At 40.4% G+C, this 19,016-nt stretch overlaps 1 long non-coding RNA gene across 1 annotated transcript; it reads right to left on the bottom strand.

The window, feature by feature from the left end:
- Positions 1 to 820: 820 nt before the first annotated feature.
- LOC138721687 (uncharacterized) lies at positions 821 to 14,082 on the bottom strand. Its single transcript, XR_011337601.1, has 3 exons — positions 14,036 to 14,082; positions 6,040 to 6,178; positions 821 to 852 (listed from the first exon to the last, which is right to left on the bottom strand). It is a non-coding gene; the product is annotated as an uncharacterized lncRNA (long non-coding RNA).
- Between the last annotated feature and the right edge of the window lie 4,934 nt (positions 14,083 to 19,016).

Raw genomic sequence — 19,016 nt, 5'->3', positions numbered from 1 at the left:
TTTGGAAACAATCCAAAGCAGCATTCAGAAGGGCTTTTGCAATGAGCAGAAGAAGTCCACATTTCAAGTATCATACATTATCTCTCCATCAGTTGGTGCTTTGATCAGTCCATTACACTGACGCTACAGAAGTGATGTAAAACACAGCCAGAACTGCATGGTACCTATTTTCACAAGCTTTGAACAGCTGCGCGAAACTACACACTGCAAAGAGAAGACAATGAGATTTGTTGTATCCTCATCTGGAGCTTTTAAGCATCCATTTATTATTTATGGCAAGCTGTAAAATTATCTGTCCTTGGCAGTCCTAACATGATCAAAATTACGTAGCTGAAGTGACACTGTGTTCAGCAGTTGACCTTCCTGCAAGTAGGCCATACCTGATACATATTGATTTTAATTTAATAAATAGCATTTCATTTTCCAGTGGGAGAAATGCTATAATAATTTTCTCCAGCTGTATCTCAGGATGCATTTTATATGTGATGACATTTTATTTATATGTCGCCACTTATGTACATATTAACAGCTTCAGTAGCATTTTGATGTCCCCAGAACTCACACCAATTTTAGAAGCTCTTCATCAGAGACCTTTAATTTTTCGTGAAAACAAATAACAACATTGTTGCATCACTAGTATCTCATGTAATTTAATTCCTTAATAAATTAAAATTTTGACTATTTTTATAGCATTTCTTAAACAGTTTTTATTTTGCAATAGATTTTTTGCACATTCTTCACATTTTTTTCTGTCTTTGTAACCAGTGTATATCTTCTCACATTTACCTTTTCCAAAGAACAAGATGTATTGTTATTCAGCTTCCCTTTTCCTATGTTGTTCTCCTTTTCATTCTGAAAAGTCAGAGAGAAAAGAGAGTACAATGAAAACAGTATTGATAGAAAAAGGCGCTGTATTTTTATAATAGAGTTGTGTTTCCACCATTAATTCAAAAGCTACCAAGTCATAATTTTAAAATTTCATCTAACATCATGAAGCACCATGTTTTCAGCTGAATTCCTGACCAGTTCACTTATTGAATTTCTTCATAAGCTTAGAAATGGAAAGAAGTTTTAAGATAAACCTATGTAGCAATACCCTCCTGCAGTAAAGAAACAAAAAATATCCACATAGTTTCTGTCTAATCATATTGTATTTTCAGTAATTTTTCTAAAACAGGCTTGCTACACCAGTAGTGTTAGGCTTAGCAGTAAACACTTTACACAGTAAAGAAACATGTTTTACTTTCAGGTTTTTGTTGTTACGTTAGTTTTGGAGGCTGTGTATTTTCCCATTCTTTTCTCTTTCTCACTGTACTCCTGGTTCACCTGGTGGGGGAAAAGCTACTAAACGTAAACTAGTCTTTCACAACACTTGTCATGTACCTATTATTTTATTTACTAAGCAAATTGATAAAGTCAAGCAACCAGAATCTAATTGCAAATATTTATTCTTTGTAAAAAAAAAAAAGTAATATTTCTAAGTTAAACTGACATACCAAACTTACCCTGGGGTAAACCACATAAAACTCATCAAATTTTCAGAATTCAGCCCCCAGACTGAGCCATCAGGTTTGTAATTTCTTAAGAGCTTTGCTCTGTCCCACTTTTAATGAAAACCAATGTTTTTTAATGAATGAGTAACCTTGCCCTGAGAAGCCTTGGCATCATAGCTTTGGTTCAGTGTAAGAGTAGAGCTTTAGAACTTCGCTGCTTAAAAGTTGATCTTCTCATGAAATCTTTATGGTATGCGCAGAGCATGAAAGTTGGACTGTATTGTCATGCAAATTTAGCTTAGTTTATTATTGCTCAGGAATGTGGTTTAAGGTCAGATAGGAATGGTTGGACTTGATGATCCAATAGGTCCTTTCCAACCTGGTGATTCTATGATTATAGATTATAAATGAAACAATGTCTTAGGAAAATGTTACATAGTTTTGTCATTTTGTATACCAAATGCAAAATAAATGTTTTGTCATTATTCTCTCCTTTTCTATTTCCTCCAAATTCACCAACATGAGCAAATCACTCGGTAAGCAGTTGATTTATCATGTAATGGCACGAGAAACGGAAATGTTAACACTTGGATTCCCTGGTACATTTCAGCTTCAGTTTTCCTCCTCTTTTTGCTTACAACTCTACTAAATATTTTTCAAGACTTTTCAAATGAGGACTGCTTGAGAGGCACAGTACCTCTTCTTTTCATTTTGTGGATGCTTTCTGGGTTTATATTCCCTCCATCAACTCATCTTTTAACTTCTAACATGGATGCATTCAGCTGCTGAAACTGTTACTGATTAAAGTTCCTGAATTTTAACTCCTTTTCTGTTCAAGGGAACATGTTTTTAATACAGCCCTAAATGCCAAGCTGAACCAATCTGATGTGACAGATGTAACTCAGCCTTTCAAGGGGAACATTCCCACCAATGGCAGAGAAAGACACATTTTTCCAGCAGCTTTCCAAGGGCTGTCTCTAAATATTCTGCTTGGAGACTATTCTGGCAAGACTTGTGGTTCACAGAGAATCCACCACCCTGGAGCAGTCTATTCCTGAAGGACCCTGTGGAACAGATCCATGTTGGAGCATTTCTTTAAGAACTGCAGCCCATAGGACGAAACCACATTGGAGTAGTTTGTGAAGGTCTCCTGTGGGTGGGACCCCTCAGGTCCTGCTGGAGCAGGGGAAACATGTGAGGAGGAAGGAGCAGCAGAAATGAAAGTTTATCATCTGTCTACAACACTTATTTCTCATCTTGTGTGCCACCTGGGGAGTGGGAGGGAAATGGAAGAGTCAGAAGTGAACTTGGATATGGGAAGAATGGGGTGGAGAGAGGGGGGAAGGCAGTTTTAGTTTATTTCATAGAATCATAGAATCATAGAAAAACCAGGTTGGAAAAGACCCACCGGATCATCGAGTCCAACCATTCCTATCAAACACTAAACCATGCCCCTTAGCACCTCGTCCACTCGTGCCTTAAACACCTCCAGGGAAGGTGACTCAACCCCCTCCCTGGGCAGCATGTTCCAGTGCCCAATGACCCTTTCTGTAAAGAATTTTTTCCTAATGTCCAGCCTAAATCTCCCCTGGTGGAGCTTGAGGCCATTCCCTCTTGTCCTGTCCCCTGTCACTTGGGAGAAGAGGCCAGCACCCTCCTCTCTACAACGTCCTTTCAGGTAGTTGTAGAGAGCAATGAGGTCTTCCCTCAGCCTCCTCTTCTCCAGGCTAAACCACCCCAGCTCTCTCAGCCGCTCCTCATAAGACCTGTTCTCCAGCCCCTTCACCAACTTTGTTGCTCAACTATCTTCCTCTGCTAGTTCTGCTTCATTCTCACTATCTTCCTCTGCTAGTAATTGATAATAAATCATAGAATCATAGAATAGTTTGAATTGGAAGGGACCTTAAAGAACATCTAGAAAACATCTAGTTCCACCCCCCTGCCATGGGCAGGGACATGTTTCACTGTATCAGGTTGCTCAAACGCCTCATCCAACCTGGCCTTGAAAACATCCAGGGATGGGGCATTGATGACTTCTTTGAATGACCTGTTTCAGTGCCTCACCACCTTCACAGTAAAAAATCTCTTCCTAGTATTTAATCTAAATCTACCCTCTTTCAGCTTAAAAGCATCCCCCTTCTTCCTATCCCTGCATTCCTGATACAGAGCCCCTCCTCAGCTTTCCTGTAAGCCCATATAAGTACTGGAAGGCTGGTATAAGATCTCCCCAGAGCCTTCTCTTCTCTTGGCTAAATAAGCCCAACTTCCTCAGCTTGTCCTCATAGGGGAGGTGCTCCATCCCTCTGATCATCTTTGTGGCCCTCCTGTGGACTATCTCAAACAGATTCATGTTCTTCCTGTGCTGAGGACTCCAGAATTGAATGCAGTACTCCAGGTGAGATCTCATGATAGTGGAATAGAGGTGGAGAATCACAACACCCTCGAATCAATCGAATTACTATTCCCAAGATGAATCTGTTTCACCCATGACAGTGACTGAGAAGTGACCACCTTGTCCTTATCTTTACCCATGAGCTTATTCATCGTATTGTTTTTTCCTGTTCTGCTGAGGATGGGGAATGGAGTGGCTTGCTGGACAACCGGCAGTCAGTCAAGGTCAACTCGCTATGTGTAGAAAGAGGAGTGGAGAGGGGGTGGAAGGATCCTGCTTTGATTGGAGAGTCACCTAGATATGCACAGGTCTCCTTTTTTGTTCTGGTCAGTCCCTGGTAAAGCTGCAAATGTGATGGTGAATCTTCTAAAACTTAGCCTCCTTGCTGTTTGTTTCTTTAGACAGCAGATTTTAAAAGATACAATCTAAGAAAATTGGTCTGAAACAAAAATAGCAAGTTCATTGAACAAACCAATTGATCTAGTAAAATTCAGCTATTCCTAGTTAGCATTCTTTGTTTTTCCTTTTTTTTGTGACTTTCTTTTTACATATCCCAGTGTCTCTTAACACCAATATTTGGCTCTCCACCTGTGATGGAAAAGGCAAATTCTGGGAAGGCAGAAAAAGCACAACAAATCCCAGCTCTGTCCTGAAGGAGTTTGTGCCTTGCAGAGAGGCATAATAAAACCTGATGTGCTAAATCATTTAATGACCTTGAAAGAGAAGCAAGGGTCCTCCCTGTGTTATGTCAAGTACTTTTGGAAAAGTAATATAGTTAAAATAACCTTTAATTTTAAGAGAAGCAGCTGCACTTAAATTTTACAAGGAATTTGGTAGAGGCCACAGATATGACCTCTGCCTCACACATTGGTCTGCGTGATTGAAGGAATGCTGGCTGAACAAGCCAGGAGGTGTGCTGCACTCTTAGTTAATGTGTGTTACCGTTGCCAAGTAACATAAATTCAGTGCAATAGTCAAATACTGCCATAAGTCAACAGCTCCCCTCCAGCTAACCATCAATCTTGAAATAAGTTGCTGAGAATCAAACACAATCTTTTCAACATTTCTCTATAACTCGATATTGTTTTATTCCTCCTTTCTTCTCCCCTCTATTTCTTTTTCCTCTCACCATACTATGGGCAAAAGAGTGTGACAAAAATTTTTGCCGCTCTGTCACTACTTCTTTAACACTAAGTGTTCTGTCATCATTTCCTTAGCACAAAGTCAACCACTACTACTCTCAGTCCAATGTTTTCGTATGTTGCTCCCTAATCAGCTGGAAGAAGCTGGAGTCAGGCCTTCCAAGTGTTTCCTTCCTTCTCCTGCCACATTCTACCAAACTAGTTGTGCTTAGATGATCCAAGACTGTGCAAGTTTTGAGATACTTGTCTCAGGCGTTCAGAGGGAAAACGTCTCTGTGCTCCCCTATATACAAAGAAGTTGGAGGGATGAGGGCAGGTTATCCTCCTGGTCTGCAGCTTTCCAACCTAAGGACCATAGGCAAGCCCAGATTTAAAAGAAGAAAATTTTAAAAAATGGAAAAACATTTATGGAATCTCAAATTACACAAACTCCCATTGGCTTCAATGAAAATGCAGAGACATATTTACGCAACCTGACAGGCAAAGGGCTTTGTGAAAATTATGTAAGATAAGTTAAGTGCTCTGAGAGCTTTGTATGGTGGCACCACATAAGTACAGGCAGCAGGAGACATCTTAGCTCTACTGAAGTCAATAATGCAAACAGTTTCCACTAGAGAGCAATAGTTGCCAGGATGTCTTGAGCCAGGTTATCCAGAAGGTGGGCTAATAAAATACAGCTTAACCTCTCAGAAGGGAGGAAAGAGTTTAATCATTATTTATTTAAGTTCAATTCAGGCTTTAGTTCATTCACATTTAATGGATTCAGGCTCAGTACCCATTCAACACACCAACAAAGAAAGACGGAACTTAAAATGGAAATATTAGAGGTCTTTCATCTCTTTTTTAATTTCATGAGCTACAAGACTTCTTCAAGCGTAATCAAGTAGCCTGCTACAATATACCTTTTTTACTTGCCTAGTTGTTGAGTCCTCAGAAAGACTCATATCACTAGATGACAGTAACATGTGTTTACATAGCTGAACTAGACAGAACAATTTTTGCTAACAGATACCATGTGATGTCATTTCAGTGGTGGCCACGGAGAGTTAGTGTGGCTTCTTCTTTAGTGAGACTTAGTCCATCTGCCATGCATCAGTCAGATTCTTCTTCAGAGCGTTCATCCATCCAGATCTCTGTAGAGTTCATGAAACCTTAAAAATGGAAGAAAGAAATTACAGTTCTTCATCCGTACTTTCAAGGTCAAGTACGTTTAACATTTATTCTATGATGCAATTATTTTTGTTTCCTGAGCAAATGATATCTCCCCATTTATGTGACAGAACATTACACTACCATTGCCCAAATTCGAGAGTAGGACTGTAACCACTATAAAACACATAGGTTCATACAGTGTTTGCTTTTCATCTTTATAAAGCTTCAGGAGAAAAGCAAACCAATGGCTAGAGCTGACTGTTTACTTCAATACCATGAGGTTCCCCACAGCACTCTTCTCATTGGAGAATTCTTTTATGTGGCAGTCAGGTGTTTTATATGATGGCAGAAATTAACAGGCTCGAAGGGTTTCTTAAACATAATTAATTTGAATGTCATTTGGTAGGTCACAATAAAAAGACTTTAAGCCTGCCTCCCTAAAAAAACCCCAAAACCTGTGTAATCACACTCTCTATCTTTCCAATTCCCCTTAATTTTTGAGTCCACTTGCAACCTGCAGTCACACGTGACAGAGTGCTGGATGTGTCCAAGACATTGAGAACCTACAACTTCACGAACATCAGCTGTAGAAAGCACTGGTATCACTACAGAGGATGCACAAAGGAAAATACGTTTTTTATGCTAGAATCATTTTCCGTTTTCCTGGGCAACAACTGCCCCCCAAAATATACCCACAGTCATGCACACATTAAAGCCATCAAAATGCATGCTACAAACACCAAAATGCATGAACAAACTATTGCACGCTGGGTTCTGCACAGCAAATGGTGCACAAAACCAGAAGGGAACACAGGGAGGCCTGTGTAGTAAATACAGTATGGTATTTCACAATTAATTTTTTAAGGAGACATACATGTCAAGCCTTAGGAGAGTTTGCACTAATTTAAACTTTGAAAAATAAAGGAAAAACACTTCCCTCTTGCGGTAAATGCATTATTTTTAATGTCCAGAGAACATTGTGTCCTGCAACAGCACATTTATTTATTCCTTCAGTTCTTGAGGCAATATGTTCAATCAGTAAAATTTATCTTCCCTTAATTTTTGTTGATGGTAATGACCTTTGCTATAGTTCTTATGTATCTCAAGTCTTGGTTATTTTCAGCATTTAATCAAACTTTCAACTCCTAATGGTATAGGGTCAATTATTTTGCAGGGTACTGATTTGTAAACACCTAGTGAGGTCAAATCTAGGAGAGGACACAGGACGTTCTCTGCACATTTGTAGTAATGACTATGAAATGCAAAAAAACCCCATAAAATACAAAGCTTGTGTTGCAGTAGCCTTCTTGGATATGGATTTAACTGAGAACACGTTGTTGAAGGAAGAAGTTTGTTGTTGAAGCATTTCAAAGAGAGGCAAGTGCAGCAGATTTCTCAGGTTGATGCATATAAGTGAGTCTTCACACTGACAGACTACTACTCTGGTTCCCTCACTTAACCACTGTATTTGTTTCTTTACTTTAGCACTGTCATATCTCAAAGAACATGTCTGGAGAATGTTTTTTTCCATTCTCTCCCTGACTGCAGCTCAACTGTTGCTGTAACATACTCTGCAAGTACCACTTTTTTAATTAACCAGAAGCAGAGGAGATGTCTGCTTACATCTTCAGAGAATCGAATTAAGAGTAGCAATGTGGTTTTTGACAAATAACAGTAAGAGCCCTGAGAAGCTGGACAGCAGTCTTGATATGTGCATGGTCCTGGTCCTCCCACCTCAAATCCCAGTGCTTTACATGAGATTTCTCATACCCTTGCATGGGTATCCTTCTCCAAGGAAGTGGATTAAGTGAAAAAGTCGCTCTCTGGTGCCCCCCCAGATGGCAAAGGGTGGCCATATGTTTTTCTACACCACCTCCATTCCATTTGTCACTCCTAGCATAGCTGTAAAAAGCACTCTTTACTAGATGTTATTAAAGAAAAAAACCAAACAACACTGTAAGAAAAACTAAAAACCATTTTCAAGCATTTGAAGTACTTTCAACTGCTCTGAAGTTTTTTTTTAATGCATCTGAGAGATTGTCCCTTACATGCAGACACAGAGTTTCTTTCTGTTTTAGATTTGGTAGATCTGCTGTGTTTCGAACAAAAGCATGTGTTCCGACTGCTTTTCTTCTTTAACCCCTTGATGGATAGCAAGCTCAGGAGCATTTGATAACAGCTTCTAGTGTCATGGCTCACTGAGCCCTGTATAAAGGGTGGGTCATAATTTCAGCAGCCTTGCCAAGGTTATCTCAGGTGAGCAACCACCTCCTCCCCAGCCCTGCAGGCAGCTTGCTCAGTGCCACATTAAACTGTGTCACTCCAAGCTCAGCACTTAATTAAGTCATGCAGCATCCTACCTGCTATACTAGTAGCATATAACCAGGTTTGCTGCCTGAACAGCTCACATGTTCACCTTCCTCAAGGAACAACCTAGACTCACTCCAACAGCCTGCTCTTAGAAGCGTCAGCACTTCCTCAAAGGAACCTGAGGTCCAATGAACACGAAGTATGGCAACTCTCTCTCATCTGTCCCCCTGCCCTTGGCAAGCCTGCACTCCCTTTGAGGTTGGAGCAGCTTACAGAGGCCTCCCCAGCCAATGCTCTCACAGCTCTGCTGCAATGTTCCTCCTAGCCCAAAGGTTCTTGGCACAGCCTGACCTGTTCCCAGCTGGATTTTTCTCCAACTGTTCTTCTCTTATCTTTGCCCCCTCCAGCAACCTTCTGGGAATATATTCTCTCAGGGGACTTCTGCCCCCTGCCTCAGGGAACATCTGCCAGATGCAAGGCCACTACAGTATAATACTAATGTTGTCAAAGTCCAACTGCTGCATTGGATCTACTGGGAACAATGCTACCACATTCAAACTCACACTTTGTTGAGGTGCTGCACTATGCTCATCTGACATCAATATTGAACAAAAACTCTGTGTCTTTTTGTTTGTTTTTTACAAGCCATGCTGCCTATCAAAATTTCCATATGATCACTTTACTGAACGGCTTTAAGGAAAGGAGTGCTTTTATTAACAAGTTTATTGAGTTGGTTTGTGTTTTGTTTAAATCATTTAAATATTACCTGTGAGCAATGTAAAATACTAGACTCTATTTCCTCTAGCATCAGAAGTAATTATCCTCCTTCAAATAGCTATTTTTAACTGTTTCCATTGTGCTGATCATGGAAAGACCTCTCCAACATAGATCAATATTTTACAACATTCTCTGCATCACACATGTGGTTTGAGTTACTCTTCCCTTGAGACACTAGAAGAGCAAGACACTGCAGATATTCAGGGGGAGCAAGGAAAGCCATCTTTTGCAGTAATCTACCCTTATTGACCTAAGTGTGCATGTAGCTCTATTAATGTGTCTCCTATCTAATATGTAAGTGTTTTTCACAGTGTATCTTGGTGCTCTGGAAGTATTTGAGCCACAGAAACTGCATAAAAGGGGCTGTTACACAAGTGCTTACCCATTAGCCACAATTAGTAGACTAATTATCTGTCTGTCTCTCACTGACAGTGGATCCGACATCATCAGTCCCCTTTAAGCAGTCTTCCCTCAAGACCATCTTCACCTGTAGGACTTTGTCTACACAACTTCTAGCATGTTTAGTTGATCAAACATCATCTAGGAGGGACCAGCTGTAACTACCCAAGAAAGAAACCAGATCATAGCTCCTGTCTGCATATATTTAATCAAATCTTCAAACAGTTCATCCTATACTTTCCCATTATTTAAAATGCTTCATTTCATTAAGCACTCAGCCAGGCCTCAGTCATTACCAGCAGCACATATTCAACTTAAACCATGTGTCTTCAATTGGTATTTTTGGCCATTTCCAGCCTACACATTCCCAGTGCACAATATTGCAGTCATCTCATGTAGAACTCTTGGTTTTCTGACAGGTTACAAAATCTCAGTCATTAGTCTATTATCTGCCTGTTCACCAGTTGCACTCCTGACACTCACGCTCCATTACCTCATCCATATTGCTATAATAATTAGCCTTCCTGTTTACAGGCACATGTAACGTTGCTACAGCATGTAAATTTTTCAAGTAAAATTCCAGGCAAATAAAAATGGGTGCAAAGTATCTAAACCCAATGCACAGGCAGGAACATAATCATCATTTGACCTCTGTATTGGATAACGCACTTCTGTCAGTAAAGAATACAACACTATCTTTATTTTGATGGCATATGACATTTAGAACATGATCCTAAAGAAGAAACAAAATGCATAAATATATTTACTTGCTTATCTGCCTTTAGCTGATTTTTTCCTTTTTTTTTGGCATTTTTTTTTTAAAGGTGTTCCAACAGCTCTGTATCAGGAAACAGAAGGGTCATTAAATCCCATCCTCTCCTCTTGCAGGCACATCATACTATTCCTTTCAGAAAATGTTATCCAGCTCTGTCTTAGACATGGGGCTTTTGTCCCCACTGCCATGAGAAAGCTAGTTGGGAGCCTCACACTTCTAATGGGTGGGAATGCAATTTGCACGTTAAGTTCATACATGGCTTTTTAATACCCATTTGTTTCAGTGTCACTGTTGCCATTTCACTTAGGTTTGTCCTTCTGACCAGGAAGTTAATGCTCTCAAGTATTTACAGCCATCATGGTCCACCAAGTTTTTATTTCATGTTGCTAACCAAACCATGGTCTTTTAACATCCTCTACAAGAACATTAGGCTCCCTGTTCCCTTCATCACCCCTCTGGGACTGTCTCTACCCAAGTTCATCTTTCAAGAGGAATGACCTGAAATTTACAAAGATGTCCAGAGAAGGTCTTACAGCATCTCATCCCATGACCTAAGCTTCTTCCCTGTCGAAAAATGATTCCTGACAGTAGCTTAATTATCTTGAGGGCAGGGGGCTAACTTTGCCTTTTTCAAGTTACCATACGGTGACTGAACCATCCAAATTTTCTGCATGAGACCCTGGCTTTACAGATTTCATTAACAAAACCCTGCTGAACTTCCAGTAGGGAAACAATTTTACATTCTGTATCCTGATCAGTGCCTTCAGCTTCCTCCCTTGACTCAGGAACAAAACTTCTGTAATCATGCACAAAACTCTGGCAAGCTCAGCACAAAAGCATCACTTGTCCTTTGCATCCTATTCACCTCCATCAGCTCTTAGACGTTTGGAAGGCTTTTCTTCACACCTACTCACCTTCAGCTGAGGGAAAAAAAAAAGACTATATAAAACAGGTGAAAGCTTCAGTCAAGAAATGCTTGTAGGTGTTTGAGCTTGTACTTCTGCTCCACAGGAAAGCACAATGAAAGATGATCCATTTGCTTTTGGATCACAGTTCTATAAGACCCCCTTGGCAATTTCATTGTAGAAATACCACCACAGGAAAGAAGCCATCATTTTCGTCCCCTGGCAAATTTCATTAAATGCAGATTCTCTTCCCCATGTGTCTTAAGAAATTCTTTCAGTTTTCACATGCTCTTAATGATACTTGAATGAAAATAGCAAGTTTGCTTTCAAGCAACCCATCTACGTGAGCTCCTGGAATGCAGCATATTGGCCTTTTTAAAAAGAAACAAAATGCACAATGGTTTTTATTGCCAGTTAAATAAACTGCTTGAGTCATAACTAGACATTTAGCTCAGGAAACGGAACATTTATCTACCTTTACCAGCACTGTGATAAGAAAAAGATTGAGATGTCTGTGGAGCTTCCAGATTTCTGGAGTAGCTTCCTAAACAACTTACTACAAATCCAGGACAGGCTGAAAAATATTACAGGTGCATCTATGTTAGCCTTTTGGTTCAGATCAAGACTGCACTTTTGAAGTGAACCTCCCAGTCGTCCCCACTTATCACGTTTTGGTTCACATGGCTGAGCAGTCTTGGAGTACACAACCTGGATGTCTTTCAAAAGAAACGTATCTGGAAGAAGCCACCCATCACTAGCCTCTGTGGCACTCCAGTTGCTTATGGACATGCATACTCTAATCCAATGTAAATCTCCCTGAAATATGTGTATCTTGGATGTCAGGTTTTCCGTGCCAGCTGTTTTGCTCTACAGATCCACTCCTACTGGTTCACTGTGCCTACTAATGCAGGTGGACAACCCAGGTCAATGCAAACATACGGCTTCTCAGGCACCTCCTTCTACTGCAGTAGTTTCACCACTATGAAGTTTCAGAAGTTTCAGAAGTTTCAGGGCTGGAATTCAGCTATGCCTCAAAACTTTTGGATATTTCTTCAAACACATCTGTACCTCTTAAGGCAGCAGAGTAGGGCTAAAAATATTGTATGTATTTACCTACTTGCCGGAAATGGGATGTTTTTGCTGGAGGTAATATAAAGCAGTCTCTTCTGCAGTTTGAGCAATTCTGCTTCCATGGCTGGGTGGAAACCAGTGAGGAAAAGCAATAAATGCAAAGCAATAAACCAGAAAGAATTAACATCCCTCACTGAATTAAAATATGTCTCTTTGGCTACTATGAATCCTATAACACACAGTGAATTTAGAAATGCATAAACCTTTGCTTGTTCTGGCCCTAGCTGAAAAATATGTGCTTGTGAATTACCAAAGATCAGCCTGAAGTCTTCAAATGCTGAGAAGACTCTGTCTGTTCTACACAGCTTATTCACTTACGGACAACTCTTAGCATCTTTCTGGGTTGTACTGTGTCACTTTTTGGACTGCAAGTCTCAAAGAGATGAAAGTATGGTCTGGTGGACCTAATCCCACTGCAGGGACACTTCTGTAAGAGATCAATTCACAGCAGTTTCTGGGGTGAAGCAGTACAGCAGCTTAGAAGCATACAGCAAAAAGCAACAGCTGGGAGCAAGCAATACAGCCTGATAATCCTTAGAAGGCTCAGAAAAGCAGTGTTATAAGGCACACTTAATACTACCAATGTGCCAAATTCAAAGCAGAAGTAAGGGTCATTAAAGCAAGGCTTAATGCTCAAAGGGATGAATGTATGGTCTGGTGGGTGTAATACCATGTCAGGGACATTTCTATCAGAGATCAATGTGCAGCAGTTGCTGGAGTGAAGCAGTGCAGCAGCTTAGAAACACACAGCAAAAAGCAACAGCAAAAAGCAACAGCTGGGAGCAAGCAGTACAACCTGATAATCCTTGGGAGAAAGGCTCAGAAAAGCAGCATCATAAGACACTCTAAATACCACCAATGTGCCAAATGCAAAGCAGAAGTAAAGACTTATTCATTTAAGCAAGGGAATACAAAAATAACAACATATAAGCAGCTCACCCCTATTATTCCATCCTATTCTGTCACATGCACACACAGACTATGGTACATGCACCTATCCGCAGCCAAGAATGGTCTCCAAAGAGATATTATTATGAACTATCACCCTGAAATGCATTGATTTGATCAAGAAAAGTTAATAATAGAAGCCAACTCCTTTAGCAAATTTCAACCTAATTTACTGACAGTACGTTACCCACAAACATCCTTAAACACCCAAATATTGATGTCTCTGTGAGTCTTGCAAATATTAGAGCTGCTTCCAGGGCCTTGAGGGCATGAACAACCCTTCCTGTCCCTGCCTGACCTCTCCTGGGGACACCCCTTCCACTGTCTACAGCCGATTTTACCCTGTACCACAGTGTGCAGCAGTGCCAATCTCCAGATTCCCACAGCCCTGGTCTGGCCATGGGATCCATTGATCCTGTCCCCAGCCCATGGGCTGAGGTTCAAAACTGGTCCCAGCCCTTCTCCATCCCCATGGAGGTGCCCAGCACCCCAGACTGGAGCTCTCCATGATGCCCCAGCCCCAGGGACCTGCCACCTTGGCAGCACATGGAGACCTGCATATATTCCCCATCACTGTGCTGAGCACTCTTCGCTCACAGTCAGGGACTCACTCCAGATGGCTCATGCAGATGACTTTTACTCCCTGGTTGAGCTCTCCGGGTCCTCCATGAATACTGCTGCTATAAATGCATTTGCTAATACGTCTTTGCAAGATTACTTTCACAGCAGGGCCATGTGTCCCTTTGTGCAGCATGTGATAAAATTTCTTAAAATAGCTGCACTAAAAATAGATGCATGGGTTTGTTTACAAAACATGGAAACCACAAATACAAACATAACAAGTAAAATTCAAGGTACTGGGTCCAGTCAAATATCATCTATCTGAAAATAAGTAACCAAAAAACTGAAAAAATAAAATCACCTCTTTCACATCTCAGAACTCACTGTATAAGGACAAGGGAGAGACGAAAGCTTTCCACAAATGAAATTTGGATGTCAGTCTGAGAAACCTGTAGGACACCGGGTGCTTTTGTTTTCCCTATTCAGCCTGAGCTACCTGGGAAGAGTCTAATTCTCCAGGAGGAAGTGCTGCCAAATGTTGAGAATTAGATCCTTTTAAAATGTCATCCTAAATGCAACCCACATGATTCAGAAAGCACTCATCATTTCTAAAAAAAACTGGTTTTTTTATCTAAGATTTTGACAACAGTACAACGTAAAGGACACAAGTAAAGTTACTCTCTGGATGGCAGAACCATTAATTTAGTGAAATACTTACAGATATCTAATCTTCTTTCAGCTAGTAACATATAAGTGGCCATGCCAGATCATGCCAAAGGTCCACTTAGTCTCATATTCTGCTTCTGGGCATGGTTAAAACTGAAAAAAGAAACAGGCAGGTCAAACAAAGTACAATATTTCTCCTTTGCACTCTTCCAGCTTACAGCAATTTGTAGTTCCAGGACTTGGTGGGATACAGGTAGGATCACCAAGTAGCATCACCAAAACGGTGGCTCAGTAAAGGTTGCCTGTTTGTTTATATCTTGAATAAAAGGAAGGGTGTCTGTCAGAATGCTGCACATGAGCTTTGCCACAAAGTAAAGCTTTCTACCAAGTCTGTGATAGGATGCACTCCAAGGAAACCTAGTTTTTGATCAAATTATCAGGTTCAGTGAGTAGTGAAACAGATGAACTTATTAAAGACTTATTGGGAAACAAGACACAGCTACTTTATATTTAATTTCCTCATAAAATTTATATTTAGCCAACACTTTTCACAGTTCTGCTGTCATAATTAATGCATGTTATCAGGAAAAAATATTTTAAGTAGGTCTTTATGAGAAGATATTTCTAAACCAATGAGTATCAAAGCAATGGTGGTTGGGTGGAAGAAACAAGGGGACTTTTACCATGCTAAGTCTGCAACCTCAGCCCAGAGATAGCCAAATGTCCATGGACAGTTAGAATATGTAGGAAACACCATCTTTACCATGTCACTTGACTTTCTCCTCCACCCCACCCCCACTGTCTCTGGCTTTTCTCAGTGAGTTCCTAGAAGTGTCCTTGAAGGAAATATCCATCAGCCCATTTTGAAGGCAGGAAAATAAGTTGTCCTTTGAACTGCCAGTATCTGACAGGGTTATAGTAGCTGAAAAAGAGTCTTTAGATGGAAAGTGGAGAAAAATTTCATGGAAGAGTTGTCTCCAAATTAATAATGTCTGCACTGAAAAGCATACAACAAAGAAAGAAAGTTACCTTAAATCAAAACTGTATCCTGGAGAAAGTCTGCCAAGTCTCTCCTTTAACAACACCATACAGCTCCTGTGAAGCCATTCCCAGATGGATAAGGACTGGGCACAGGCAACCAGAGAAACATTTATTTTCCTGCAGAGACCTGCATAGCACCCAGCAGCCTGGACCCCTCCGGTTCTGGAGATGAGGAGGGAACAGGGTCATGCCACTGCCCTCTTCCCCTTATCTTCCCTTCAGTAGCAAGTACTGACACTCTTGTGCTTGGGAGCCATCGGAGGTAAGAGGTTCCCAAAGCACAGTGCCAGCCAGCTGTGCCTTTTTGAATGGACCTATCCTGCAAGCTCTAGGGGTAGGCAGGGTGTGCAAAGCAGTGCTCAGGAATGAGTACATCCATCAAGCAAGAATATAATCCCTTTAGCATTCAGTATATTCACATTTACATCAAAGTTAATAAATAATTCAGGGTTTACAGAGGCTGAAACCACTTACACAAGGCAGGATACCACAGGCTCCGTACCTAAGCTTTGTTCAAGCAGTTGAAAGAAAATTTCTCAGGGATTACCAGTCAGACTCTCTCTGTGTTTGATTTTTTAAACCCACTCTGAGGAGAGCCCTTAAAAATATATATTTTAGTCTTTGTAAGGAGACCCCATGATGAACATGACAAGAGAGTGAGATTATTTCCTCTTCCTATACAAAGTGTCATTAACAATGAAGTAAAATCGGGAAAGACTTAGTGTGCCAAATACAACATACTCTGTTCAAGAACAGAGTTGCATAAGTTTGAAAATTAACTATGGTGTTACCTTGGGCAATAATCATAACTAAGATACTTTATAGAGAGCCATACAATCATCCAGCTTATGTTCTCTATACACAAGGATAAATTATGTTTGCAGAAGTTTCATGAGCTGGGGTATAAATAGAGGCATAAAACTTCCTTGTTCGTATTCCCCATAATCACTCATTCCCCTCTCATAACCAAGTCCATAAACTTAATAAACTGAAAGAAAGAAGGACTTCTTTAGCATAATATAATTCTGCAGTCAACAAACAATGCACAGCACTTGGGATTAATTTTCATCGGAAGTGGTAGTCATTCCACAATGAAAGTAGATTAAGGAAAATATAAAATGTTACTGTCTCAGGCTTTGCTGTTGCATTAACTCTAGGAACAATCCTCCCATTACTGCTGCAGGAGCTCCAACTCTTGCCCACACCCCAACATCTCAAATATCCATTTAAACCATGCCTCGCAAAACCTTCAGACAGGTAGAGGAAAAACGAGCTGATAAACACGCAGGACTAGAGGCACAGGACATGGCTTGTGTTAGACTAATTTATCAGCTGTTAATACAAGTACTCTGTCTTTCAAACAGTCCTTCAAAATGTAGCCCTTCTTTCTCAAGTCAGAGCAACTCATGTACAGTAACTGCAGGATCAGATCCTGAGCACTGCAGTCAGACAACTCCTGTTCTGCATTTTTTTTCAGATGTAGGGACTGCAAAGAAAGCTTGTCTTGAATGAGACAAACAACAATCAAAAAATGCTACCTGTTCCTACTCCAAGGTCTAGTAAATGTGCCTGACTAAAGACAGATAACTAGTTTGTGTATTACTCTTTTTGTTAAAAGACAGCATTTTTAAGCTAATAAGCAAGATTTAGAGACAAATCTTTAGGCTTATAGCACCAAGGAGAGAAAAGCCAATATATGCAAACACAGGGTTTAAATCTGCCATATTAACTTAAGCTTTTAAATATTAATCTACCTATCCCAGGGTAGATTTTTTCTAGTACAATAGTTTCATTTACCCCCAACCTGGTACTTATTAATCAGCAGGTATCCAAGGGATACCATGCAAAGGAATCTGTTTCAAGGAGACAAATGCACTGTTAATCCCTAGTCTTGATTATCAGCAATATGCTTCTGCAAGGCTTTATTCATACATGGGAGGAAGAGCCAGTTTGCTCTCTTCTGTGTAATTTCACCTGTTTGCTTACAGGTAGGATAAACACTCTGTAGAAGATTAAAAGAGATACAGATGAATGCAAGAATATTTTAAGGGCAAAGGAAAGCTTCATGCAGGTATGATCTACCTAAACCAGCCCCTCAGCCAGAAAACAGGGGCAGAAGGCTAACCCTATGTCTGCAACATCAAGTAATGTGAACCATGGGGGCAAACCTGTAGTGTGAAACACTTGGTGCTGAGGACCTAATTTCCAGACAGTGCTGTGCCCGGTTTTATTTTCAGATTGTCTAGTCTGGCCTTCTGGTCTGGAAGCCCATTTGCAGTTGAAGTGCTGCACTCCAGCCCATCTTATACTTTAATTTTATTTCAAACAAGGCAGCTCATAAGCTCTGAGACCACTCCATGGTACAAAACAAAGCTTGTTAAGTGTGTGCAACCAGGAAGTTCATTTCAAAACTGCTCTCTGATCCAAATAAAAACATTAATCTAAGTGCCCCCTCAGTGTTTAATTGATACTACCAAAAAGCAGCTTTAGTCCACGAAACGCTGTATGACAGGGGGAAAGGGGGAAAGGAGAGGGGGGTGGACAAGATGAATACACTTAGAAGTCCGGCCAACTTTAAAGTTTTTCTACCAAGAACTGAAGAACTGATCAAACAGGTCATAATGGTACCATATATCTTTTCTTCCACTGAGCTGTCCAACACTTTTCTTTTCTTGTCATTTATTACATTAACTATTGGTTGCACTTTATATAGAAAAATCACACCTGATTTCAAGCATTTGAAGACTGTCGGGGCACAGCCAAGAGGGAATAAGATTACTTTCGGTAATAACACTGGAGGAAAGGACCATCTAATTCTCCACCAGAAAGAAGAGCTTTTAAAGTAAAAGATGACAATGGATTGAGAGCAAAAAGGCACAAAATGGCAGCAAGTAAACAGAGTCTGGAAAAAACACGTTTATAATCATCAGGGAATTGGAACTGTGGAACTAGTTTACAGTAGAACACAGGAGATGAGTTTTCAGGTGAAATTCAATCATTATCTAGAGGAAATTGCTGGATATAGCTACCTACAATGCTAGACTACCACCAGAAAGTCCCTCCCATAAGGACTACTTTAAATCCCAGATTCGATAAAGGCCACAAAGGACCATTCACCTCCATGCAGAAGGAAGTGAACTTTCTGCTTCCACACAAGAAGGTTGGTGGGTTTGCATCCTGTCTGGATAAGTGTTAAGGACAGTAAAAGCAGCAGCAATAGACAGAAGTCTCCATATCTGAAAAGTCATTGCTTGCCCCTTTCTTTGTCATATAGATATATGATCGTGGGCTTAGCTCTATTTTTAGACATACATCTCTCACTAC

The sequence above is a fragment of the Phaenicophaeus curvirostris genome, chromosome 6 (assembly GCF_032191515.1).
Source record: "Phaenicophaeus curvirostris isolate KB17595 chromosome 6, BPBGC_Pcur_1.0, whole genome shotgun sequence".
Taxonomy (NCBI): domain Eukaryota; kingdom Metazoa; phylum Chordata; class Aves; order Cuculiformes; family Cuculidae; genus Phaenicophaeus; species Phaenicophaeus curvirostris.
This window is presented reverse-complemented; position numbering and strand designations above follow the sequence as displayed.